The sequence below is a fragment of the Monodelphis domestica genome, chromosome 3, assembly GCF_027887165.1.
Source record: "Monodelphis domestica isolate mMonDom1 chromosome 3, mMonDom1.pri, whole genome shotgun sequence".
In the NCBI taxonomy this organism is placed as follows: Eukaryota; Metazoa; Chordata; class Mammalia; order Didelphimorphia; family Didelphidae; genus Monodelphis; species Monodelphis domestica.
In genome coordinates, this window is record NC_077229.1 from 300,552,269 (window position 1) to 300,567,679 (window position 15,411).

The 15,411-nt window shown below is 38.8% G+C and overlaps 1 pseudogene; it reads left to right on the forward strand.

The window, feature by feature from the left end:
- The first annotated feature begins 9,613 nt into the window (after window positions 1-9,613).
- On the forward strand, window positions 9,614-11,592 carry LOC100030260 (heat shock cognate 71 kDa protein-like; annotated as a pseudogene).
- Window positions 11,593-15,411: the final 3,819 nt, after the last annotated feature.

A 15,411-nucleotide genomic window follows, 5' to 3' on the forward strand; every position in this document is an offset into this window, starting at 1 on the left:
TACCCAGATCACACAACTAATAAGTTCCTAATTGAATCTCCAAATCAGATCTCCAAACTCCAAGGTCATCCTTTGGGGTTCTTTTTTTTTTAAGTCCAAAGCTTTAAATAATGTATCTGTAACTGAGAAGGCTTCTTACCTTTATACTTCATAAAGTGTATTATAAGTATTTTACAAAAAGTAGTATGGTAAAGTGGCTAAAGCATTTGACTTGAAGTGAAAAAGGATCAGTCAAATCTTGCTAGAATCCCCGCCATTTAAAACCTGTTTAAGATACTCCACTTGCTGTGTGAGTGTGGACAGGTCTCTTCATCTTACTGAGGCCCAGACATCTCTCCAAAGTTATAAAATCTAGATGAGTTCAGCATGCTTAGAGGACTTCCCACACCCACAGCCCCTACATGTTTATGATCTCTATCTTGCAATAATTTTAGGGTATTCAATTATCATCTAATTCTTAGAAACAGGGCAGCTGAGGAAGTGAGACAGTTTGTGATCTGTGCTGGCTCATTCAGTAAATGAGGATCTATAATGACATACTGCATCAGCCAAAAGAAGTCTTATAGAACCCCTGCTTGTCCTTTAGATAAGCAGATGCCCTACAGAAAATAAATTAATCTTTCATTTAACTACTTGCTTCGATAACCTGATCGGTTGCTCTTTAAAGGCATGGAAAAGGATTTCCTGATATTTCAACTTCTAGTTCTGGAAGAGTTAATTTTGCCGAGGACAACAAGTGAACATTTTGTCCATGGGGAATGGTTCCTTCACCTTAAGATCATACCTGCTGTGCTAGGAAGAGGACTATTTTTATTCTTCTTATGGAAAGAAAAATAACTTCTAACCCTTAAGTGACAGTCACAAAGCAAGGACATTGCCTTTTTCCTCCCACCTCTCAAATGTATCATTTGCCTCTTTGCACCTTGCCTGTAATACAGATAAATCTAATTAAAGATGTTTTTGGTGGTCAACTATTTAAGAAGACACTTACAAATTACCGTGCACTTCAACAAATTTAGAATTTGCTCTGCAAGTCAGATTATTGCCCAAACACTAAATTAAACTTGATTGGAGACAACAATTTAATTACTCAGAGCTAGGATTCTGCAATGCTCAATTTCTTTGGGGCATTATTTTTATAGTAAGGATTCCTACCTTAGCAATAAATTCTTCTTGGGACATTTCACGTAATATACAACCTACTCTGTGGAAATAGCTATGGTTGGAGCAGATCAGGATAGGACAGAATGTAAGAGAGAGAGCAGCTTTAATTTAGACTTAAAAGGTTCCTAAGAAGTCAATGAGTCCAATTTCTCATCTTATCTATGTGAAAACAGAGGCTGAGAGAAGTTAAGGATCACACAGCTAATGAGTAGCTGAGGCAGGATTTGAACTTGGAACTTCCTAACTCTAAGTCCTGCCTTGTATTTTCTATACCACCCTGACACTATATACTAATGATGACATGTAGTTACTTCATACTATGAGTCCAAGCTTGTGTCACTCACTCTCTTCCAACCTAACTTCCCTAAGTCTCCTATATCTTACACATCCCTGCCCCTCAATCTAAGTTATCCTGTACAACTTCCATAAGTACAAGCAACTATGGGTAGGCAAGCAAGGTCATTCCTATAAAGGTGTCAAGCCCTGCAACAAATTACATTCTATACTTTCCAGACATAATGTTTTATACAGATTGAATCAGGTTAAAATCGTCACAAAAAATAGTCTAGAAGTGATATTTAAATTCCCATAGGAAGAAAGAACACAAGCACTTATTAAGTACTTGCTATGTTCTAGGTAGTATTTTAAGTGCCTTACAGGTATCTCATTTAATACTCACAAATATATATATATATATCCCTATCCAAAAATACCCTAATGGGTAGAGGTTGTTACTATCCCCATTTTATAGTTGAGGAAACTGAGGCAAAGGGAGGTTAAATGACCTGCCTAGGGTCCCTCGCCAGTAAATGTCTGAAGCCAGCTTTAAACACAGATCTTCATACTAGGGGCTCAGTGCTGTTATGGCAGTCTTTGGGTTATTTAAGGAAAAATAGTAGAGCCATTTCAGTCCTTGACTTTAGTGATGAAAGTTGAATGAGGGAATAAGAGAAGAGGTTGGGCTTAGTTGTATGAATGTGAGCATCAGGCCTTGTTTGGTATCTAGTAGTGGTACTATTTCCTTTTCTCTGCCCACTACCCTCATGAATCACCACCCATAATATAACAAAATTCATATTCACACATCAAAGTGTGGCTGAGATGTTTGCAACTGGCAGTAAAAGTTAATATGTTTAGAGTAAAAACAATAAACTGAGACTTCTGTGACAACTTGACTGCAGTTGGAAGGGGCTTGTCATACTGTGGGAGACAGTACCCAAGCTTACCTCAGCACTGCAGGGAAAGGGAGATGATGGAGGGACAGAGCCCTTATCCCATGGAGATGTTTATTCTTCCAGTAATGCAGGACACTGGAAAGTCTTTTCTGAGTGCTTTTCTTAGAAGCTAGAAAATTATAGGACCTCAGAATTCATAGCTGGAAAGTAACTTAGAGATGATCTTATGCAATTGCATCCTTTTTTAAATGTGGAAAATAATGGATTTTCCTAAAGGCATGCAGCTCAGAAGTGTTAGAGGCAGAATTTCAACCCAGGCCTGCTAACTCCAAGGTTCTTTGCACAATACTACTTACACTAACGAATTCCAAACATGTAGGTATCATCTTGGTGTCCCAACTCTTCTTTTAACCTCATCATTTATGAGCCAGATACAGCCATATTCTACAATGTTTCTAAGAGTCCAGTGTCAACAGTTTTAGAGCTGCAAGATATATTAGAAGACAACTAATCAAATTCCATGTTTAATAGATGAAGAAGCTAATGGTCAGAGAAACTAAGCAATTGGCCCAAGCTTACACAGATATTGATGGCAGAAGCAGGGCGCAGATCCTCTGACAACAAATCTGCTTCTCTTCCCACTATACCATACTTTCTCAGATTCGAGGTTATAGACACTCATTTGAAGGGAGCATGGGTCGGAAATGTAAATGGCTAGTGAGAATCTCTGAGAACTGTTCAAAATTTCAGATGTTATATTATTTCTTCAAACTTGTAATAGAGAAGCCTTTGGGTAGAATGAATCAGCATTAATTTTCTCTCTATCCACACTTTTCTTATACTGCAGAACAAATAGAAACATAGAACATCAAACTGTGTTCATCGATCCCTGGTTTAACACAAATTCAATTTGGCAAGAAAGAATAATTATTCCAATAGGGCTTTACGTCTATAGCACAACTTCACTTTAAAGGAACTGATCTCATTAACCCTCCCGGGGTCCCAACAAGACAAACTCAAATCTTCCTGACTCCAAAGCAAACTTCCTGTCTATTGCATCATGCAGGGTCCCTGTGACACTGTGTGACTAAGCAAAAGTCATCATAACATGAAAATATTCAGTAATGAACTTACTGCTTAAAAATTAGTCCATATTCAAATATCTGTCCCATCTTAATGTTATAGTCTGCCCTTAGTCATTACTGGCCATGGTCCATGTCTTTCTTTTTCATCTTTCCCCAAGTGTTGATAGGCACTGCTGAAGTGAATAATCTGAACCCAAAAGGATTCAGAGATGCCCTTGGGAAAAGAAATGACGATTCCTATAGTTTTGTAACGCTTAATTTCTTAATAATCATTCTCCAAAAGTCCCTTTGGTTGGAAAAATTGTGCCAAAAATAAATATGATTCATTCTTCATTCATCTTTTTTTTATTATAATAAAAGCTTTTGTTTTTATTCTTTTTTATTTTAAACATTATTTTATTTGGTCATTTCCAAACATTATTCACTGGAAACAAAGTTCATTTTCTTTTCCTCCCCGCCCCCCTCTCCCACCACCTTTCCCTCTCCCATAGCCGATGCATGATTCCACTGGTTATCACGTGTGTTCTTGACTCGAACCCATTTCCCTGTTGTTGGTATTTGCATTAGAGTGTTCATTTAGAGTCTCTCCTCAGTCATATCCCCTTGACCCCTGTAGTCAAGCAGTTGCTTTTCATCAGTGTTTTTACTTCCACAGTTTGTCCTCTGCTTGTGGATAGTATTTTTTAGATCCCTGCAGATTGTTCAGGGACATTGCATTGCCACTAATGGAGAAGTCCATCACCTTTGATTGTACCACAATGTATCGGTCTCTGTGTACAATGTTTTCCTTGTTCTGCTCCTTTCACTCTGCATCACTTCCTGGAGGTTGTTCCAGTCTCCATGGAATTCCTCTACTTTATTATTCCTTTTAGCACAATAGTATTCCATCACCAACATATACCACAATTTGTTCAGCCATTCCCCAATTGATAGGCATCCCCTCGTTTTCCAATTTTTGGCCACCACAAAGAGTGCAGCTATGAATATTCTTGTACAAGTCTTTTTCCTTATTATCTCTTTGGGGTACAAACCCAACAGTGCTATAGGTGGATCAAAGGGCAGACAGTCTTTTATCACCCTTTGGGCATAGTTCCAAATTGCCCTCCAGAATGGCTGGACCAATTCACAACTCCACCAGCAATGAATTAGTGTCCCCACTTTGCCACATCCCCTCCAGCATTCATTACTTTCCATAGCTGTCATGTTAGCCAATCTGCTAGGTGTGAGGTGATGCCTCAAAGTTGTTTTGATTTGCATCTCTCTGATTATAAGAGATGTAGAGCACTTTTTCATGTGTTTATTAATAGTTTTGATTTCTTTGGCTGAGAACTGCCTGTTCATGTCCCTTGCCCATTTATCAATTGGAGAATGGCTTGATTTTTTGTACAATTGATTTAGTTCTTTGTAAATTTGAGTAATTAAACCTTTGTCAGAGGTTTTTATGAAGATTGTTTCCCAATTTGTTGCTTCCCTTCTGATTTTAGTTACATTGGTTCTGTTTGTACAAAAACTTTTTAATTTGATGTATTCCAGATTATTTATTTTGCATTTTGTAACTCTTTCTAAGTCTTGCTTGGTTTTGAAGTCTTTCCCTTCCCAAAGGTCTGACATGTATGTATTCTGTGTTTGCCTAATTTTCTAATAGTTTCCTTCTTTATGTTCAAGTCATTCACCCATTTTGAATTTATCTTGGTGTAGGGTGTGAGGTGTTGATCTAAACCTAATCTTTCCCACACTGTCCTCCAATTTTCCCAGCCGTTTTTATGAAATAGTGGATTTTTGTCCCAAAAGCTGGGATCTTTGGGTTTGTCATATACTGTCTTGCTGAGGTCGCTTGCCCCCAGTCTATTCCACTGATCCTCCTTTCTGTCTCTTAGCCAGTACCAAATTGTTTTGATGACCCCTGCTTTATAATATAGTCTGAGATCTGGGACTGCAAGGCCCCCTTCCTTTGTATTTTTTTTTCATTATTTCCCTGGATATCCTTGATCTTTTGTTCTTCCAAATGAACTTTGTTATGGTTTTTTCTAAATCAGTAAAAAAAATTTTTGGAAGTTCCATGGGTATGGCACTAAATTCTTCATTCATCTTTAGAAATGGTGGATAGTAACATTTAAACCCGCATAATGTAAAACATAATTTAGTTGCATTTTCAAGATAAGTTCCTTGTTGATGGTTTTTTTTTTCACTTTTAACTATTTACTTTCTGTGTATGTGGATTCATTTTAAATGGCCTTCTTCCAGGAACAATTATTCTTTATCACAAGGACATGTTCATGTGAGGTCAGCCACTAGATGCCATTGATAAACATTAGCCTAATCTGATTCAATAGGAAGGCTCTGAAGCTGGAATAATCTCACACCCATATATTGGCTCATTTAATTCTCACAACATCTAGGTAAGTTTATGATTTATGACTGCGTTTTCTCCTTGAGGGAACTGGAACTAAGAAAAATTAACTGATATGCCCATGGCTTTACAGTTTGAAAGTACTATAGGTGAGATTCCAATAACAATCTTCCTGTCTTCCACTATATGTACTGCAGACTATGTGGAAAGAACTAAAAGAAAGATGAAGAGTTCAGGAAACAGAACATCAACCTATTACAGAGTTCTGATATAGTAATCATAAATTAATTATAATCACAGTTCCTCCATCCCTTTTCTTTCTCTGTCTCTGTCTCTGCCTCTGTGCGTATGTTTCTGTCTCTCTCCCTCTACTTCTCTCCAAGAAGAGAGCAGCAAAGAAAAAATTTTATCCTTCAAAAAGTGGAGGAAAAGAAATGCACATAAATCATCAGCATTTCAATATATTTTAAATGAAAATCAGCAGCAGGAGTTAGTGAAACTCCATTTAAAATCACTTTATGAAATAAAATATTTAGGAATCTATCTGCCAAGACAAACACAGGGATTATATAAACACAACTACAAAATGCTTTTCACACAAATAAAACTTGATCTAAACAACTGGAAAAACATTAATTACTCATGGACAGGCCAAGTTAATATAATAAAAATGACAATCTTTCATAAATTAATTTACTTATTAAGTGCCATACCTATCTAACTATTTTACAGAACTAGAAAAAATAACTTAAAATTTTATTCAGAAGAACAAAAGATAAAAAATATTAAGGAAACTAATAATAAAGCATAGTTGTTGACTGGAAAAAGCAAGCTGTCTTTCTCCTTCAAAATCCCTTCCCCAAGCCAGGAAGACTCTTCTGGATATTTTCCTTGTGTAACTCAGCTTCATTTTATAAACAAATCTGAAGAGACTATCCATTCTCTAGGACCATGATGGTAAACCTATGGCACACATGCCAAAAAGAGCATACAGAGCCCTCTCTGTGGGCACCCCTTCTGCCCAACAGCCCAATGGGAGCATTTCCTCCCTTCCCTGTCTGGTATAAGATGCTAGGTGGGGGGCAGGAGTAATGGGGGCTCACATGCTGCTTGAAGGTGCAGCTCAGATAGCAGCCTGTTGAGTCTGTGGTGAAGGGGATTCCTGTGCTGGGGTTGGAGAAAAGTTAGGTTTGAAGGGAGCATAGTTCACAGCATGGCATAGCTGAAGAGGAACAGAGCTGTAGGGGAACTGAAAGTTTGGGCCACTTTCCTCCCTCTCTCCACATGCGCGTCTCATCACTGGCCCCTCTATCCCACAGTCCAGTGGGAGTGCTTCCTCCCTCCCCTGTCAGGGGCAAAGGGAGGGCAGGGTGAGTAGGGGACACTTGATCTCTGGGGTGAGCAGGAATGGCAATCAGTCTGGGGAGTGGGGTAGGGGTGGGGTCTGGTACTCTGTCCCTAAAACACTCACCATCACTGCTCTAGTATATCCAAACCCCATTTGCCTACCCATTTCTCTTTGTCTTAGTTTCTAAGACCAAAAATAAGCTTTTAAAAGAAGAAAGAGGGAAAGGGGACAGAGAGAGAGAGAGAGAGAGAGAGAGAGAGAGAGAGAGAGAGAGAGAGAGAGAGAGAGAGAGAGAGAGAGAGAGAGGGAGAGAGAGAGAGAGACTATCCATTCTCAATTCAAACAGGAAGTGGGTAAAGCAGCTATTGCTATTATGAAAACACCTCAAATGTTAATAACTTGTTAGAATACATGATATTATAGTGCCTGGGAAAACAATAGAGGTTTGAGTGCTGAGTATAGATTTTCCCTTCAATCCAATAGAGTTGTCCTTAGACCATTGTGGCAGACAGAACCCACCCCTGTCAATTCAGACTAAAATTTCAATTAGTTGTGGGCAATACTTGTCTTTCTTTTGTCTTGCTCTGCTATTTCCCAAATTATCCTGTTCACTCATATTAAAAATGAAGTTCTGCAAGGTAATCCCAGGGGCTGCATTAACTGAGCACTTGGTGTCAATGTAAGTAGAAGTTTACATTTTAAGGAGAGTGGGGAAAGGACATTCCAAAAGCATTTAACACAGCAAATTTATTCAAATATAAGAGTTCACACTGTATTTTAATTACTGAGGTAAAGGTTTTGCATCTAAAGCTTTTAAAATGTATGGAATGAAATAAGGAGATAGGGAATACTGAACAATTTCTGCCAAAATAACCAAACCCAAAGAGATGACACAGATCAAAGCATTGGCAAAGAATTTATGGTTCAAAGAATAAATAACTTATTTGAATACAACATTTCCCCTTTAATGGAACATCTTTTCTCTGCAAGATACTTTAGGGAGACCTTTCTTGAGATAATTATTTTTTTTTTATTTCAGCACCATAAATACCTGGGACACCAGTGGTGTATAGCCAACCAATCAAAGCCCAGAAGGCACAACCACAAGCATTTATTAACTATATAAAATATGTCAAACATTACATTAGGTAGAAAAGATACAAATACAAAAATGAAATAGTCCCTGCTCCCAAAAAATATATGTTCTAGGGGGCAGCTGGGTAGCTCAGTGGATTGAGAGCCAGGTCTAGAGATGGGAGATCCTAGGTTCAAATCTGGCCTCAGACACTTCCCAGCTGTGTGACCCTGGACAAGTCATTTAACCCCCATTGCCTAGCCCTTACCACTCTTCTGCCTTGGAGCCAATACACAGTATTGACTATTAGACAGAAGGAAAGGGTTTAAAAATATGCATATATATATATATATATATGTATATATATATATATATATATATATATATATGTTCTCCTGAATGCCCTATACAGGTAAAAATGAAAAGAACCTATATTTTCTAAAATATTTATAGCAACTACCTTTGTAGTGTCAAAGAACTAGAAATTGAGGGGGGTGCCCATCAATTGGGGAAAGGCTAACCAAGTTGTGGCATATGATTTTGATGGAATAATATAAGAAGTGCTAAACAGGTTATTTTGGGAAAGCATGGAAAGACATACATGAAATTATGAGGTGTGAAATGAGAAGAAACAAAGAACATTTTATTCAGCAATAGATATATTGCTTGAAAAATGATTTCTGTATGTTCACCACCAGAGAAAGAACTGATAAATACAAATAAATAAGACAAAGCTTTATACATAAAGATATCTTTTTGTCAAATGATGCCTCCTCTAATGGGGGAAGGAAGGGAAGGAGGGAGTTACCTGGGTATTATAATTTGACAAATATTTTTAAAACATATAGACAAATAAATTAATACATGATCATTTGAGGAGGTACAGCACAATAACAACTAGATAATTCAGAAGAAATTTCTTATAAAATGTAGCACCTGAGCTTAGACAAGGATTTGAAGAAGCAACGTGAATAATTAGGATTTTTGTGTTACAATATAAAAGACTTGGAAAATAGATTTCAAAATTCATTAGGGACTATCCAAACTATGGAATTTATTTTGACCCTGATCAACTTTGCCAGTGCCATCCCTAACTAAAAATAGTCATTAACAACTAGGTATCAACTTGGAGGGAAATGCTCAGAGATTTGTCCTTGTTCTTGGGCTGTTTAATTTTTTTTCTAGTGCTTTGGTTAAAAGCATACATGAAACTCATTAAAATTTCACATGGCTCATGCTAAGAGAAATAGCTAATATGTAGATGACTGCATCAGGTTCCAAAAACAGCTTGACAAACACAATGATCTGAATATCAAAAGAAGAAACATAATAGATACAAATGTAAAGAAATAACCTTAGGGTCTACTCAGCGCAGCAGCAGCCCTTCTCTCTCCACAGCGGCCATCTATGACCTCTGATGCCCCAGCAAACATGTTGAAGGGACCCGCAGTTGGCATTGATCTTGGCACCACTTATTCCTGTGTAGGAGTCTTCCAACATGAGAAAGTGGAGATCATTGCTAATGACCAAGGAAACAGGACCAATACCAGCTACGTCGCCTTCACTGATACAGAATGTTTAATCAGTGATGCTGCAAAGAATCAAGTTGCAATGAACCCCACCAACACAGTCTTTGATACCAAACGTCTGATTGGTCGCAGATTTGATGATGCAGTTGTACAGTCAGACATGAAGCATTGGCCTTTTAAAGTGGTGAATGACACAGGCAGGCCTAAGGTCCAAGTGGAGTACAAAGGGGAGACCAAAAGTTTCTATCCAGAAGAAATATCATCTATGGTCTTGACCAAGATGAAAGAAATTGCTGAAGCTTACCTTGGGAAGACTGTCACAAATGCTGTTGTCACAGTACCAGCCTACTTCAACGATTCCCAATGACAGGCCACCAAAGATGCAGGAAACATTGCTGGTCTCAATGTGCTCCAAATCATCAATGAGCCAACTGCTGCTGCTATTGCTTATGGCTTGGACAAAAAAGTTGGTGTCGAGAGAAATGTGTTGGTCTTTGACCTTGGAGGTGGTACCTTTCATGTCTCCATCCTTACCATTGAAGATGGTATCTTTGAAGTCAAGTCCACAGCTGGGGACACCCACTTGGGTGGTGAGGACTTTGACAACCTCATGGTCAACCATTTCATTGCTGAGTTCAAGTGAAAGCACAAGAAGGACATCAGTGAGAACAAGAGGGCTGTCCGCTGTCTGTGCACTGCTTGTGAACATGCAAAGAGAACCCTCTCTTCCAGTACATAGGCCAGTATTGAGATCTTTTCCCTCTATGAAGGTATTGACTTCTATACCTCTATTACCCCGGCCCGTTTTGAAGAGCTGAATGCTGACCTCTTCCATGGCACACTGGACCCCATGGAAAAGGCCCTCAGAGATGCCAAGCTAGACAAATCACAGATTCATAACATCGTCTTGGTGGGTGGTTCCACTCGAATCCCCAAAATCCAGAAGCTTCTGCAGGACTTCTTCAATGGCAAGGAGCTCAACAAGAGTATCAATCCTGATGAGGCTGTTGCCTATGGTGCAGCTATCCAGGCTGCCATCTTGTCTGGAGATAAATCTGAGAATGTGCAGGACTTGCTGCTGCTAGATGTCACTCCTCTTTCCCTTGGAATTGAAACTGCTGGTGGAGTCATGACAGTTCTGATCAAATGCAATACCACCATTCCCACAAAACAGACTCAGACCTTTACTACCTACTCTGACAATCAGCCTGGTGTGCTTATTCAGGTTTATGAAGGTGAGAGAGCAATGACAAAGGATAACAACTTACTTGACAAATTTGAGCTCACAGGAATCCCTCCTGCCCCAAGGGGTGTCCCTCAGATTGAAGTTACATTTGACATTGATGCTAACGGCATCCTCAACGTGTCTGCTGTGGATAAGAGCACAGGCAAGGAGAACAAGATCACCATCACCAATGACAAAGGTCGTCTGAGCAAAGAAGACATTGAGCACATGGTCCAGGAGGCTGAAAAGTACAAGGCTGAAGATGAGAAACAGAGAAATAAGGTGTCTTCCAAGAATTCTCTTGAGTCTTATGCTTTCAACATGAAGGCAACTGTTGAGGATGAGAAACTGCAAAGCAAAATTGGTGATGAAGACAAACAGAAGATCCTTGACAAATGCAATGAAATAATCAACTGGCTGGATAAGAACCAGACTGCTGAAAAGGAAGAATTTGAGCATCAGCAGAAAGAATTGGAAAAAGTCTGAAACCCCATCATCACCAAACTGTACCAGAGTGGCATGCCTGGTGGATTCCCAGGAGGTGGAGCAGCCCCATCTGGAGGTGCCTCTTCTGGACCTACCATTGAAGAGGTCGACTAAATGTGCCAGAAGAAAAAGCATTCCACACAGCTTTCCAAAAATTGAAGGACTCAAATTTGTAGCCAAGGCAGTAGCAGTTTAAAGTTAACATTAGGCTACTGTGTAAATCTGGGCATTCTGAATACTTGAATGTGTGCAGAGGGAGAAGTGAATAACATTGCACTTTATCAGTACTGTATAAAAACAAGTGGAAATGCAATTCTTGTCCTGGAGAATAAATATTTAAAATTGGCACCATAAAAAGAAATAACCTTAGATTTTAAAAAAATTCACTTCATAAGTATAAGATTCAGAAGCTATAAATAGCTAGATATTAATCTGTAAAAAATTTCCTGATTTCAATGGACTGCAAGCTCAATATGGATCAACAGGGCACCATGAAAGTTAAATAAATTTTATTTGGGGTTACATTAAAAGGCATAGTATCTATTTCATAGCAGATGGTAGTCCTATTGTCCTCTGCCCTGGGCAGACCAATACTTGATATATAATGTGTTTAGTTCTGAATGGACATTTTAGAAAAGTTATTACAATCTAGAGAATGGGAACCAGGATGATGATGAGCTTTGAGATCATACAACATAAGGACCATCTCAGACACTTCCTAATTGAGTGACTCTGGGCAAGTCATTTAACTCCAGTTGCCTAGCCCAGTTATGGTGAACCCATGGCCCAGGTGCCAAAGATGGCACACAGAGTGCTCTCTGTGGGCACACGCCGGCTCCTTCCTCCCCAGTTCATTACTAGAAAGACAGAGGGTCTTAGGCAGAGCTGCCCTCCCCTTCTCCACCATGCTGATGACATTTTTTCACATTCCTGTCCCTCCTTCTCCACCATGCTGATGACAGTTTTTCAAATTCCTGTCCCTCTGCCCAGCAGCCCAATGGGAACACACAGGAGTAAGGTGGGTGGCTAATAGATGGTAGAGCTGAAGTGCTTTGGCCACGCCTTTCCCCCTCTCTATACTTGCTGAGGATATTCTTCACTTCTCTCCCCCCTCTATCCAGCAGCTCAATGGGAGTGCTTCCTCCCTCCCCTGTGTGAGGTAAGGGGGTGAGGGAGAGGTCAGGGCCTGACTGGCACTCAATGGGAGGGAAGGGCACAGCATTTGGTCTGGGGTGTGAGGTGGGAAATGGGGTCTGGTATTCCATCTCTACAAAGTTTACTATCACTGGCCTAGCCCTTACCACTCTTCTGCCTTGGAATTGATACTTAGTATTGAGTGGGATATGATAACAATGGCTTGCAAATTCCCCACTTACAAAAAGAATCTGGTTTCAGAAAGTAGGGTTAAAATGAGAACAGTTTTATTGTCTTTCTATGAAAAGGGACAATGCCCTAATAACAAGTGCCAAAGAATTAACCAAAGATTTCTAGTATATATATATGAATCTCTTATCACAAATCCTCTTCTCCCACTTCCTCCCTTTCTTATCACAGTTCCAGTTGGGGAACCTGTGACTTACAGTCTTGAACAATAGGTTTTTAACTTAGAATGGCAAAGTACAAAGGAAAAGTTACATTCCACATTTTAAAAGATAAAGGAGCAACCAGATGGCCAGCTGACCTTGAATTGGAGCCCTTTGTTCCTTATTATCAATTACTCCTTCCTGACTTCTGAACTTTTAGATAACAAAGGCCTCCACTGCCCTTTCCCTAATCAGGATAAAATTGGGTGTTAAATTGTGCTTGAAGAAATGGGGTATATTCAAATATTCATTCTGAGAATGATACACTTAATTCTATCTCACTCAGTATCAATCATAAGACAGAATGTAAAGGTTTAAAAGATATAAGGATCAATGGAAGGGATTTATTTATCTTCATTTCAGGGAAGAAAAGAACATGGTCATTGTATTTAAATATATAAGACAAGATTCACACTGATGAGGCATTAGATTTGTTTTCCATAACATCTGAAAGTGGAACTAGAATAGGCAAGAGGTGGACTTGTAAGTAAGAACTTGCACCCAAGATAAGAGCTTAAATACTAGAGTGAGACAGTTAGGAAGGGTATGGAATTACCATGCCTGAAGATCTTGAGGATAACAGACTATAGCTGAGGAGAGAGACCAGACTAAGATGAATGGATTTCCTACTCACCTAATTTTCAAAACTGTCACTTGAAGATTAGGAGCTATATACAACCTCTTCTCTGGCAAACACCTTGGCAACTTGGGGGGGGGGGGCGGAAATCCTGTGGTTGTCATGTAGATCTTATATCCACCAGAAATTTCATTGACTTGAAAACTGAAGTTCTCATACGACTATAAACTGAGGGGGAAAAAACTCATCATGTACATTGACAAGTCTGAAAAGAAACAGGGAAGCCCAATCAATAATGCCAGTCCTCATTTCACTGTCTCATAAGAGACAGAAACTGTATATGGATGGGCTCAATACTGCCCCTTCTCATTTCTCACCCATTTAACCCTCTGTCTGAGTAATGATGGAACTGGGAAGGCATTTCCTTTACCATTTCTCATTTACCTAACAAGAAAAAGCCTCCTTCCCTCTCTCAATAACCCAGTTACCACTCCATCCATTTTGGATGTCAGTCCAAATTTCCAGTCAGTCCAAATACAGTCACCAAGAGAAATGGAAAAGACTTAATCTCAAATCATTTGTTTAACTTTAAGCACCTGCTACATACAACACCAAAAAGACATAAAAGTTAGATAAAACAGATATGACACATACATAGACAAATATGATACAAATGATACAAATATATATGATACAAAATAAATGATGTGTCCATAGGAAACTGTTTTTTTAAGTGCTATGTTAAGGGAAAAGTCGTTAACAAATAGGAGGAAGAACAGATTCATGGAGATGGTGTATCTGACTTGTTTTAAGGGATGAATAGTCATTTAATAGACAAAGAGGAATAAAGAATATATTCCAAGCAAAGGGACACATAATATCAAAGAATTATCCTTAGCCAAGGAAAACTCCCATATTAAGTTGTCTGATCTGTCAGTTCAAATATATCCAAATTCTCTAAGCTTCTAAAGGTTTCTAAAGGTTTCAACAAAGTCCATTTCTATTTGTTTACGTTAAGGACCTACAAAGAGAGCCCAGACCTTGAACCTAATTTTCACACTATGTTGCTCAGACAAAAGAGTTTAGATTTCCCTCTCTGAACATGGCCAACAACTAATCAGAAATAAATTGTACATTTACTTCTATCAGTGCTAATCATTCCATGTACACAATACCAGATCCATCATTGGTCCATCAGAGGACTCCAAAAGCAAGAGGGAACTAATAGAGTTCCCCAGCTTGGAAATGGTATGGAATTTGGAGTTGAAGATACAGAAAACTTCCTAACCTCTTGTCTGCCTAAAGCCTGCTGCTAAGGGATTATGCACCTTCAGCCTCTTCACTCTTATTCTCATCAATTTTTGTTCTAACCAATTGGGAAGTATCCTAGCTTTTCCACATACTCATAAGCCTGAAGGATTTTCATAAACTGAGCTCAAGCTGACCATCAATTCTAACTCACCTGCAACTTTACGATCATTTTCTCATTAATTTAATTTTAGAACAAGATGTTTCTGACAAAATGAATAATAGCTAATAAAATCATAGCTAATAATTGTCTGGCACTTTAAAATTTGTGAAATCCTTTGTATGTTTTTTTTCTCATTTGAGCCTAAAAGAAGCCCAAAATAATCCCAATTTTACAGATGAGGAAGAGGCAGACAAATCTTAAGTAACTTGGCAAGGATTGTACAGGTAATAAGTATCTGAAGTAGAATTTGCACTAAGTTCTCTCTGATTCCAAATAGTGTGCTACCCATCATGTCAAGATGCCTCTCCATAAATAATTGATATACACACCTGCAGTTCAAGAA